At 46.4% G+C, this 10,000-nt stretch overlaps 1 protein-coding gene across 3 annotated transcripts in view; it reads right to left on the reverse strand.

The window, feature by feature from the left end:
* The window catches only part of LOC139755392 (uncharacterized), a 338,128-nt gene that overhangs the window by 89,659 nt on the left and 238,469 nt on the right, over positions 1 to 10,000 (reverse strand). For all 3 annotated transcript variants that reach the window (XR_011714088.1, XR_011714089.1, XR_011714090.1), the window contains one exon: positions 4,081 to 4,195. The gene's annotated coding sequence lies outside the window, so the exon portion shown is untranslated. The remainder of the gene's footprint in view (positions 1 to 4,080; positions 4,196 to 10,000) is intronic.

Genomic DNA, 10,000 nt, shown 5'->3' on the forward strand with positions numbered 1-10,000 from the left:
CTCAAGACTGACTGTTCCATTCCAAAGGCAGAGAGAGAGAGAGAGAGAGAGAGAGAGAGAGAGAGAGAGAGAGAGAGAGAGAGAGAGAGAGAGAGAGAGAGAGAGAACAGATTCTCAGGAGTGACAGATGTTCCTGGAATCATTACCTTCGGGGCTTCCGAGAGAACTTGACGTGACGATACTGAACACGAGCAGAAACATGCTCGAGACGTCCTTCAAACGAGACATCCTTCTTCAATCGAGACGTCCTTCAATCGTGACGTCCTTCAATCGTGACATCCTTCTTCAATCGAGACGTCCTTCTTCACTCGAGACGTCCTTCAATCGAGACACCCTTCTTCACTCGAGACGTCCTTCAATCGAGACACCCTTCTTCAATCGAGACTTCCTTCAATCGAGACACCCTTCTTCAATCGAAATTTCCTTCAATCGAGACACCCTTAATCGAAACTTCCTTCAATCGAGACACCCTTAATCGAAACGTCCTTCAATCGAGACACCCTTCTTCAATCGAGACATCCTTCAATTTCTATGACGTCACATCACGTCAAAGTGCTACGCCAAAGTTAATGAACTGTGTTAGAAGCACTGTCATAAATCTATACTGGCACTTCCGTCGTTAGCAGGGAATAGTGATTATATATTCCATATACTAATGATACTCAAAGACATACTCAAAGAAAACGGGGTATATGTAAAAAAAAGGAAAAAAAGCCAGGCAAAAACGTGAATACATAACAAAGAGGCTATTTTTTCCCCTCTTTTTTTCTTATTTTCTTTTTCCCTGGGACAATATACGTGGTGTGAACCAGATGACCCTTTGCGTCATCACGCCCTCCTACCCAATGATAGCATCAATAGGATTTCTCTCTCTCTCTCTCTCTCTCTCTCTCTCTCTCTCTCTCTCTCTCTCTCTCTCTCTATCTCTCTCCCTCCACCCCATCCAACACAATACATGCAGTTTCTGCCGTACCGAGATCTTCCAACCACTATGAAGAGAATTCCGCAGATAATTGATCTTTTTTTTCCCCCCCCCCAGAAATCCTTCAGGTTTCGTTATACTAAATGTTCAGAACTTTTTCCAATCATTTTGAAACGGTGAATTATCGAATAGCTATCTATCTGTTTATCTATCATCTATATATATATATATATATATATATATATATATATATATATATATATATATATATATATATATATATATATAGTCACTTGTTTACTAAATGGCGTCCTAGCTACGTCTCTTCGTTGTATATCAACTGTTATATTTCTTTCTTGTATCTCCCCTGATGATGTGATTATTACACGAAAGTGCACTTGGGAACTTATCGTGTTTCATTCCCCGTGGACTCATAGGAATATATATATATATATATATATATATATATATATATATATATATATATATATATATATATATATATATATATATATATATATATATATATATATGCTGTAAACAAGAGCCATTTGGTAAATACTCTCCTCCTGACTAAGGAGAGTTGAAGTCATACCCGGGAAATACCCTTCACCACCAGCAGCAGCCTCTGCGTCAGGAGCTCTGGTTATAGTCACTTGTCTCATTAAAACTAGAATACCAGACGGATCTCCACACCTCCCAACATGCACCGTGCACTCACCTCGTCTACTTCCACTCCTACCTTTACATACTCTCTCTCTCTCTCTCTCTCTCTCTTTCTCTCTCTCTCTCTCTCTCTCTCTCTCTCTCTCTCTCTCTCTCTCTCTCTCTCTCTCTCTCTCTCTCTCATTAGCGAATGATACATATTTTTTCCCCATAGAGCTAGAGCTATGCTTTCCCTCCTTAAAAAAAAGGGCAGGGAGCGAGGGGGCTTGCTTGGGTGTTTCCATCGCCTGTAAAGCTTCAGGTCACCCTCCCCCTTCTCTCTTCCTCCTCACCTCTGGCTCTGTCGCGTGCCTGGAGCATTCGGGTATAAGAATAGGAACATCGGTCTTGATCGAGAGCTATGGCAGAGGAAACTACGATGAGACACTGCGAGAAATTCAGGTGAGCAGTGAGGCCCGGGAGGTCGAGTGTCTGGTGGCCCAAACTTGACTTTGGGATTTGACCACACTCCCTCTTTGCTCTCTACCAGTCCACAACTAACAAATAATTATCAGTTATCATTATTATTATTGTTATTATTATTATTATTATTATTATTATCATTATTATTATCATTGTTTCATTGCCATCATCACTATTATCATTGTTTCATTGCCATCATCACTATTATCATTAGTTTCATTGTCAATCACTATCATTATATTTATTATTACTATTACTATTATTGTTATCATTATTATTATCATTATCAACATTCCAGAATTCACAAAAACGCTGCTGCAGTAATGACAATTATGGTAATATCAGACCAGGCCACAGTCGCACAGTACAGTCCCTAACCATCCTGGGGAAGAGAACATGAAGGGGAGATAACAACAGAACCTTCATCAGTTTTCGAGACCAGTTTGATGACGTCGAAAGTGAACAGTACTTTGAGAGACGCCACTACTTCGCCATCACCAGAGGTCACAACACGCAAATAAAGCCGAAGAAAAAAAAAAGTGTGTCGGAAAAAGGTGTAATGAAAATAAATGAATAAATGAATCTACTTTGATAGTAACAAGAGTCGTGGATGAATGGAACAACCCGAGTGTTTAAAAGCGTGAATGCTGAGAGTATAAAGTTGTAAATGTTGTATGTTAGCAAGAGACAGTTCAAGAGATGGGGCTCGCCCCACGAGTGTAGAACTCCCCTCCCCCTTACAGGACACAAATATGTCAACACACACACACACACACACACACACAAATATATCTATTCCTTCCTATTTGTCTTCCTTTTGATTATCTTTCTCTCATTTCTCTTACGTATTTTACTGGAATAACACAAAGTGAAAGTTTACCAGAAAAGCCACCCTCCTTCCCTAACCCCCTGGACACTACATAGCTAAACCCGAGTCTCGTACACACGACCTCGAGAACGTCGGGTAGTCTTCGCTTTATTTATGTTTCCGCTGATTACCTGTCTTAGCGCTGCATGACAGCATGAACCGGAAGTGTCATGTGTCACACTCGGCAGAGCCGAAAATGAAAGCAGCGCGGACCGCCGCCCGCACGACGCCAAAGGGCACGAACCATGGAGCGCGACCGGCCCACGCGTTCAGCTGGACGGTACGGCCACTGAGCACGGCGGTACGGCCACTGAGCACGGCGGTACGGCCACTGAACACGAAGGTTCGGCCACTGAGCACGACGGTACGGCCACAGAGCGCAGAGGTACGGCCACTTAGCACCACGGTAAGGCCATTAAGCACGAAGGTAAGGCCATTGAGCACGACGGTACGGCCAATGAGCACTGTGGTGCGGCCACTGAGCACGACGGTACGACCAATGAGCACGGCGGTACGTCCACTGAGCACGACGGTACGGCCACTGAGCACGACGGTACGGCCAATGGGTTTGACGGTTAGAACGCTGAGTATGACTGGCCTGGCCTTTGACCTGAGCCTGTAGGGTTACGTCAAAGGCCAGGCCATCTATACCCAAGGGTCGTACCGTCGTGCTCAAGGGGTCGTGATGTCGTGCTCAAGGGGTCGTCCCTTCATATTCCAAGGATTAACGTCGAAATTTCCTTCTACATCAAGGAAAACTGCTGTTCTTCCTTCGTCTCCTCTTAATGGCCTCTCTAAGTCGCCGTCAACAACAACCATGGACTGATGTGTACCTGAAGACGTCAGTCAGTCGCGTCCAGCCAATCCTGGTTGAATACCTTCAAGACGTCACTAGTTTACATCCAATCATGAGGAAGAGTTACTAATGACGCTAGCCGTATCCCTGGCCGGGGACGTCACGCTTACGTCACCGATGGACCAGTAAATACGGGGTCACAGCTCCCCTTGACTCTGAACAGCGTTCAACCAATCTGAATGAGACTTCACCCTGACGTCATCCCTTAAGAGCCAATCACAGAATAAGAAAGAGGTCTGTGGATGCGACAGATTATCAATCTATACCAGAGTGCAGCTGCATATTCCCTCCCTCCTTCCCTCCTACCTTATCTCGTGGCGAAGATGGAGCTTCTGGTGACGTACGCGCGCCCTTCGTTGCTAAGACCAGAGCCAGCAGAAGGCGACGCTGGGAGCCAACGACTGGATCATTCCAGATTCAGCTGGAAAAGCGGAGACGAACTACAGGCTTCAGTCAATAAGCGCTGTGCTTAACCAAAAAAAATTTTTTTAAGGGAACTACGTCTATGGCTATTCGTCTCAAGAACGAATCAAGATATAATTCCTATCAATTATCCTATAAGTTAAAAGTCATTCCAGTGTTATTGAAAAAAGAATTCAATTTCTGAGATTTAAAAATTGACCTGGAAAAAAATCTACATGTAAGATTTAAAAATCGACCTCAAAAAAATCTACATACAGGATTTGAAAATCGACCTGAAAAAAATCTACATGTAAGATTTGAAAATCGACCTAAAAAAACCTACATGCAAGATTTAAAAATCGACCTGAAAAAAAAATCTACATGTAGGATTTAAAAATCGACCTGAAAAAACCTACATGTAAGATTTAAAAATCGACCTGTACCATTTGAAAATCTACATTTAAGATTTAAAAATCGACCTGAAAAAAAATCTACATGTAAGACTTGAAAATCGACCCGAAAAAAAATCTACATGTAGGATTTAAAAATCGACCTGAAAAAAAATCTACATGTAAGATTTAAAAATCGACCTGAAAAAAATCTACATGTAAGATATACCTCCTCCTCCTCCTCCTCCTCCTCCTCCTCCTCCTCCTCCTCCTCCTCCTCCTCCTCCTCCTCCTCCTCCTCCTCCTCCTCCTCCTCCTCCTCCTCCTCCTCCTCCTCCTCCTCCTCCTCCTCCTCCTCCTCCTCCTCCTCCTCCTCCTCCTCCTCCTCCTCCTCCTCCTCCTCCTCCTCCTCCTCCTCCTCCTCCTCCTCCTCCTCCTCCTCCTCCTCCTCCTCCTCCTCCTCCTCCTCCTCCTCCTCCTCCTCCTCCTCCTCCTCCTCCTCCTCCTCCTCCTCCTCCTCCTCCTCCTCCTCCTCCTCCTCCTCCTCCTCCTCCTCCTCCTCCTCCTCCTCCTCCTCCTCCTCCTCCTCCTCCTCCTCCTCCTCCTCCTCCTCCTCCTCCTCCTCCTCCTCCTCCTCCTCCTCCTCCTCCTCCTCCTCCTCCTCCTCCTCCTCCTCCTCCTCCTCCTCCTCCTCCTCCTCCTCCTCCTCCTCCTCCTCCTCCTCCTCCTCCTCCTCCTCCTCCTCCTCCTCCTCCTCCTCCTCCTCCTCCTCCTCCTCCTCCTCCTCCTCCTCCTCCTCCTCCTCCTCCTCCTCCTCCTCCTCCTCCTCCTCCTCCTCCTCCTCCTCCTCCTCCTCCTCCTCCTCCTCCTCCTCCTCCTCCTCCTCCTCCTCCTCCTCCTCCTCCTCCTCCTCCTCCTCCTCCTCCTCCTCCTCCTCCTCCTCCTCCTCCTCCTCCTCCTCCTCCTCCTCCTCCTCCTCCTCCTCCTCCTCCTCCTCCTCCTCCTCCTCCTCCTCCTCCTCCTCCTCCTCCTCCTCCTCCTCCTCCTCCTCCTCCTCCTCCTCCTCCTCCTCCTCCTCCTCCTCCTCCTCCTCCTCCTCCTCCTCCTCCTCCTCCTCCTCCTCCTCCTCCTCCTCCTCCTCCTCCTCCTCCTCCTCCTCCTCCTCCTCCTCCTCCTCCTCCTCCTCCTCCTCCTCCTCCTCCTCCTCCTCCTCCTCCTCCTCCTCCTCCTCCTCCTCCTCCTCCTCCTCCTCCTCCTCCTCCTCCTCCTCCTCCTCCTCCTCCTCCTCCTCCTCCTCCTCCTCCTCCTCCTCCTCCTCCTCCTCCTCCTCCTCCTCCTCCTCCTCCTCCTCCTCCTCCTCCTCCTCCTCCTCCTCCTCCTCCTCCTCCTCCTCCTCCTCCTCCTCCTCCTCCTCCTCCTCCTCCTCCTCCTCCTCCTCCTCCTCCTCCTCCTCCTCCTCCTCCTCCTCCTCCTCCTCCTCCTCCTCCTCCTCCTCCTCCTCCTCCTCCTCCCCCAACCCCCCCCGTGCATCCGCCCACTCTCATACCCCCTAATATCTCTTAAGGAATACTGCCTGCGTCATTCCTCGAGACGTCAAAAGGAATGTCTTTTGTTCAAGGAGCTGACGGCCAAAGCCTCACCGACGCCCACACGCTTCGCGGGCGGGGTGAGGCTATTTCCAGCTCTCCGTCCCCAACGCCTCCCTCTCTCTCTCTCTCTCTCTCTCTCTCTCTCTCTCTCTCTCTCTCTCTCTCTAGTAAACGGAGTAGCTTACGTCCCCTGCTGTACGTGATGAGGCGCCCTGATAACAGGTATCTAAAAATGCTTATCTCTGTACCAACCTCCTGTTTACTCGCCCATCCCTGTTACAGATACCTGTCCTTTTACACCCGTCTAGCTACTTCCCTGTCATTTCTCCCTGTCTATTCTTCTAGATCCGTCAATACATAAAAGCAGAACCCATCTATCGTTATTTTTCCGACTGTCTCTATATCTAATCTTTCTATCTGACTAAAATTCTATATTTCTCTCCATCAGTTTGTGAGAATCCATAAGATTTTGGGAACTGTCTTCCGCTCTGTCGCTGTACTGCCTTGTTCCAGTCCATACAGTTAACTGCCAGTCGAAACAGACGGTCGTCAGTCACTCCAATCACTCACCAATCACCTGCTAATCCTCAAGATCGCCTTGACTGTTCCTGCAATCACCTGTCTGTCACCTAACGATCCCACAAATCACCTACTCGTCCCCAGTCACCTAAAAATTCCTAAAATCACATCGTCAGTCCCCAAGATCACCTAAAAATCCCTAAAATCAATTCATCAGTCCCCCAAAATCACCTACCCACCTTTAAAATCACACTATCAGTATTCAAAATCACTTCACTGCTTCCCACAATCATTTACCAATCCCTACAATCGCTCCACCAATCCCCACCATCCCCCTCTCCCTCCAAACCCACCAGACCAAACCTTACCAATCCCCGCATTCATCATAACCATCTGTGACAGATTCACTCCCTTCCATCAGTCTGGTCTACACACGAATCATTTCTCTGGGACGATCGCCTCTCTCTCTCTCTCTCTCTCTCTCTCTCTCTCTCTCTCTCTCTCTCTCTCTCTCTCTCTCTCTCTCTCTCTCCTAATAGAATCCATGATGCACGCAGCAAACGATATTTTTGCAAACTGTGCGTGGAGGTAGAGAGAGAGAGAAAGAGGGTATAACCTGCCCAAAGTGCTTTGCGAATTATCGGGAGGGAAGAGGGAGGGAAGAGAGAGGGAGGGAAAGGGGAAGGAGGGAGGGAAAAGGGAGGGAGTGCCCTAAGTGTTATCAGAAGCGTTCTGGGGGAATTGCTTTCACCACCGCCGTCGCGCTGTCGGCTCGGAGGTCAAGATGTTCCGAGAATCAGCGCTCCTCTCGACTGTGCCCGGTCCTCGACATGTGTTCCGAGAAAAGGATAGGACGGCGGTAATCTCTTATCATCTGCTATTGTTCATGGAAGACTTATCTCTCGTTATCTTCAAAGAAATCATAGAAAATTGAAAAATATACGTATGCATATATCTCATTAGCCTTTCTTATGTATATATATATGTATAGAGAGATTTTCTTTTTTTGGGGGGGAAATGTGTTTTCTTTGAACTGGAATGAATTATGAAGGCTCACGCATGTATAATTTCATGAACACAGTCTTCAGATAACCTATATTCAGCTATCATATATATATATATATATATATATATATATATATATATATATATATATATATATATATATATATATATTTCTTTCTTTCTTTCAAACTATTCGCCATTTCCCGCATTAGCGAGGTAGCGTTAAGAACAGATGACTGGGCCTTTTTTGGAATATCCTCACCTGGCCCCCTCCTCTGTTCCTTCTTTTGGAAAATTAAAAAAAAAAAAAAAAAAAGAGAGGGGAGGATTTCCAGTCCCCCGCTCCCTCCCCTTTTAGTCGCCTTCTACGACACGCAGGGAATACGTGGGATGTATTCTTAATCCCCTATCCCCAGGGATAATATATATATATATATATATATATATATATATATATATATATATATATATAGATATATATATATATATATATATATATTCTCATTCCCTGGACCAGAAGTGTGTACAGATGAAATGGCGAATGGGAATTGGAGGAAGGAGAGTTTTCCCAAGCCCGATATGCCTGATCCCTTGCCTGAATGGCCCGGGAAAAGGAACAATTGAATCGTGGATTGGACAAAGAGGTCGTCTTGGAGGAGGAGGAGGAGGGTAAATGGCCCTATTCCCACAAGAATAACCTCTCCTATGCATTTGGCGGAGACAGAAGCATCACCACATGAGAGAACAGTGATTTACCCAAATCAGAATCGAATTTTTTTCATAATCTATACTAGTCAGCTTTATTGGGGTCCCAGTACGTTACGCTTAGAAGGGGCTGTTGGAGGGGGGGAGGGAGATAGATGCCGTTAGAATAGATACATTGATGAGGTTGTGATCACATGAACCAACCAGAGGAGAGATTGTGTAGTTACAGCGAGAGGGATCAGAGGCGAAGAACAGATCCAGAATATTAGGAGAATGGCCACAGCGGTCGGGTAGGGCGGGAGACAATTTGCTCTAGATCATTGAGAGTGGAGAACGTGAGGGCTTCAATCCCTCACCCCCGCCCTACCATCCGTATGGGGAAGAATTCAGCCATTCCCAATGGTGGAACGCTGAAATCCCCTAAGTAGAAGAGGAGACCTCAGCTCGCGGGAGACAACAGACCCTGAGCCAGATAACATCTAAGTTTGGCGACTCAAGGACCTCGAGGCGTGCAACAGGTGTGTTGATGTTAGAATGAGCGAAAGAGGTGTCGCCACCTTTGAATCGGGAATCGTGAGTGGAGATCATAGTTGCATGTGGAAAAAGGGGGAGTATGTTGAGGACATCAATCAGATCATTGGGGTGTCAGGGAGAAGCAAGACATTAGGAGAGGTACGAGACCCATGGTCTTCGACAGAGGATAGGTCACTAGGGAGACCACGAATGTTGGTATAGTGAACATAAGGAGAGGCAGGTCTATCACAGAAGGAAAGGTCCGAGGAAGTGGCCGGTACCACTAGTACTGCCAAAACTCTCCTCCTCACTGACAGCAGAGTCACTATACAGATCACTTTGCCTAGTACAAGTGTAATCAACTTAACTATGTCTTAGCGTTACCCACTACCTTATGATTTGGCTTTCAAGCACATCTTAACCTCAGACAAATGCCAAAAAATTGCAGTTAATAATAGTTCAGGATATTTCTCGTAAAAGATTTTTGTTTTAGAATTGGGACGCAAGATAATGAAACGGTTCTGTACTTAGAAATATCTCACAATACTTCCTCAAGCCGACAGATAGCCAACTGATACGAAAGAAATAATCACAGAATCTTCTTAAAAAAAAGAAGTAACCATTAAGTACATAATTACAAGCCTTAATGGCTTCCTAATATATATTTCAACCCCACATACGTGGTCTGTATGAAAAATAGTCCTTATACAGAGGTTTTCAGGCAAATCTATTACCTTCATAAACACACCAAAAATTACAGGTAATACTTCAGGGTACGAACGCTTGTTTTGTGGTTTCGTTACTGGACTGTCGTGCCTAAGGGTCGTACCGTCGTGTTCAAGGGTCGTACCGTCGTGTTCAAGGGTCGTGTCGGTCGTGTTCAAGGGTCGTGTCGGTCGTGTTCAAGGATCGTGTCGGTCGTGTTCAAGGATCGTACCATCGTGTTCAAGGATAGTACCATCGTGTTCAAGGATCGTACCATCGTGTTCAAGGATCGTACCATCGTGTTCAAGGATCGTACCATCGTGTTCAAAGGTCGTAGCATCGTCGTCAAAGGTCGTAGTGGGTCGTACCTTCGTATTCATGGTGCTAAAAGCTGGGATC

This window comes from Panulirus ornatus, chromosome 19 (assembly GCF_036320965.1).
Source record: "Panulirus ornatus isolate Po-2019 chromosome 19, ASM3632096v1, whole genome shotgun sequence".
NCBI classification, from domain to species: domain Eukaryota; kingdom Metazoa; phylum Arthropoda; class Malacostraca; order Decapoda; family Palinuridae; genus Panulirus; species Panulirus ornatus.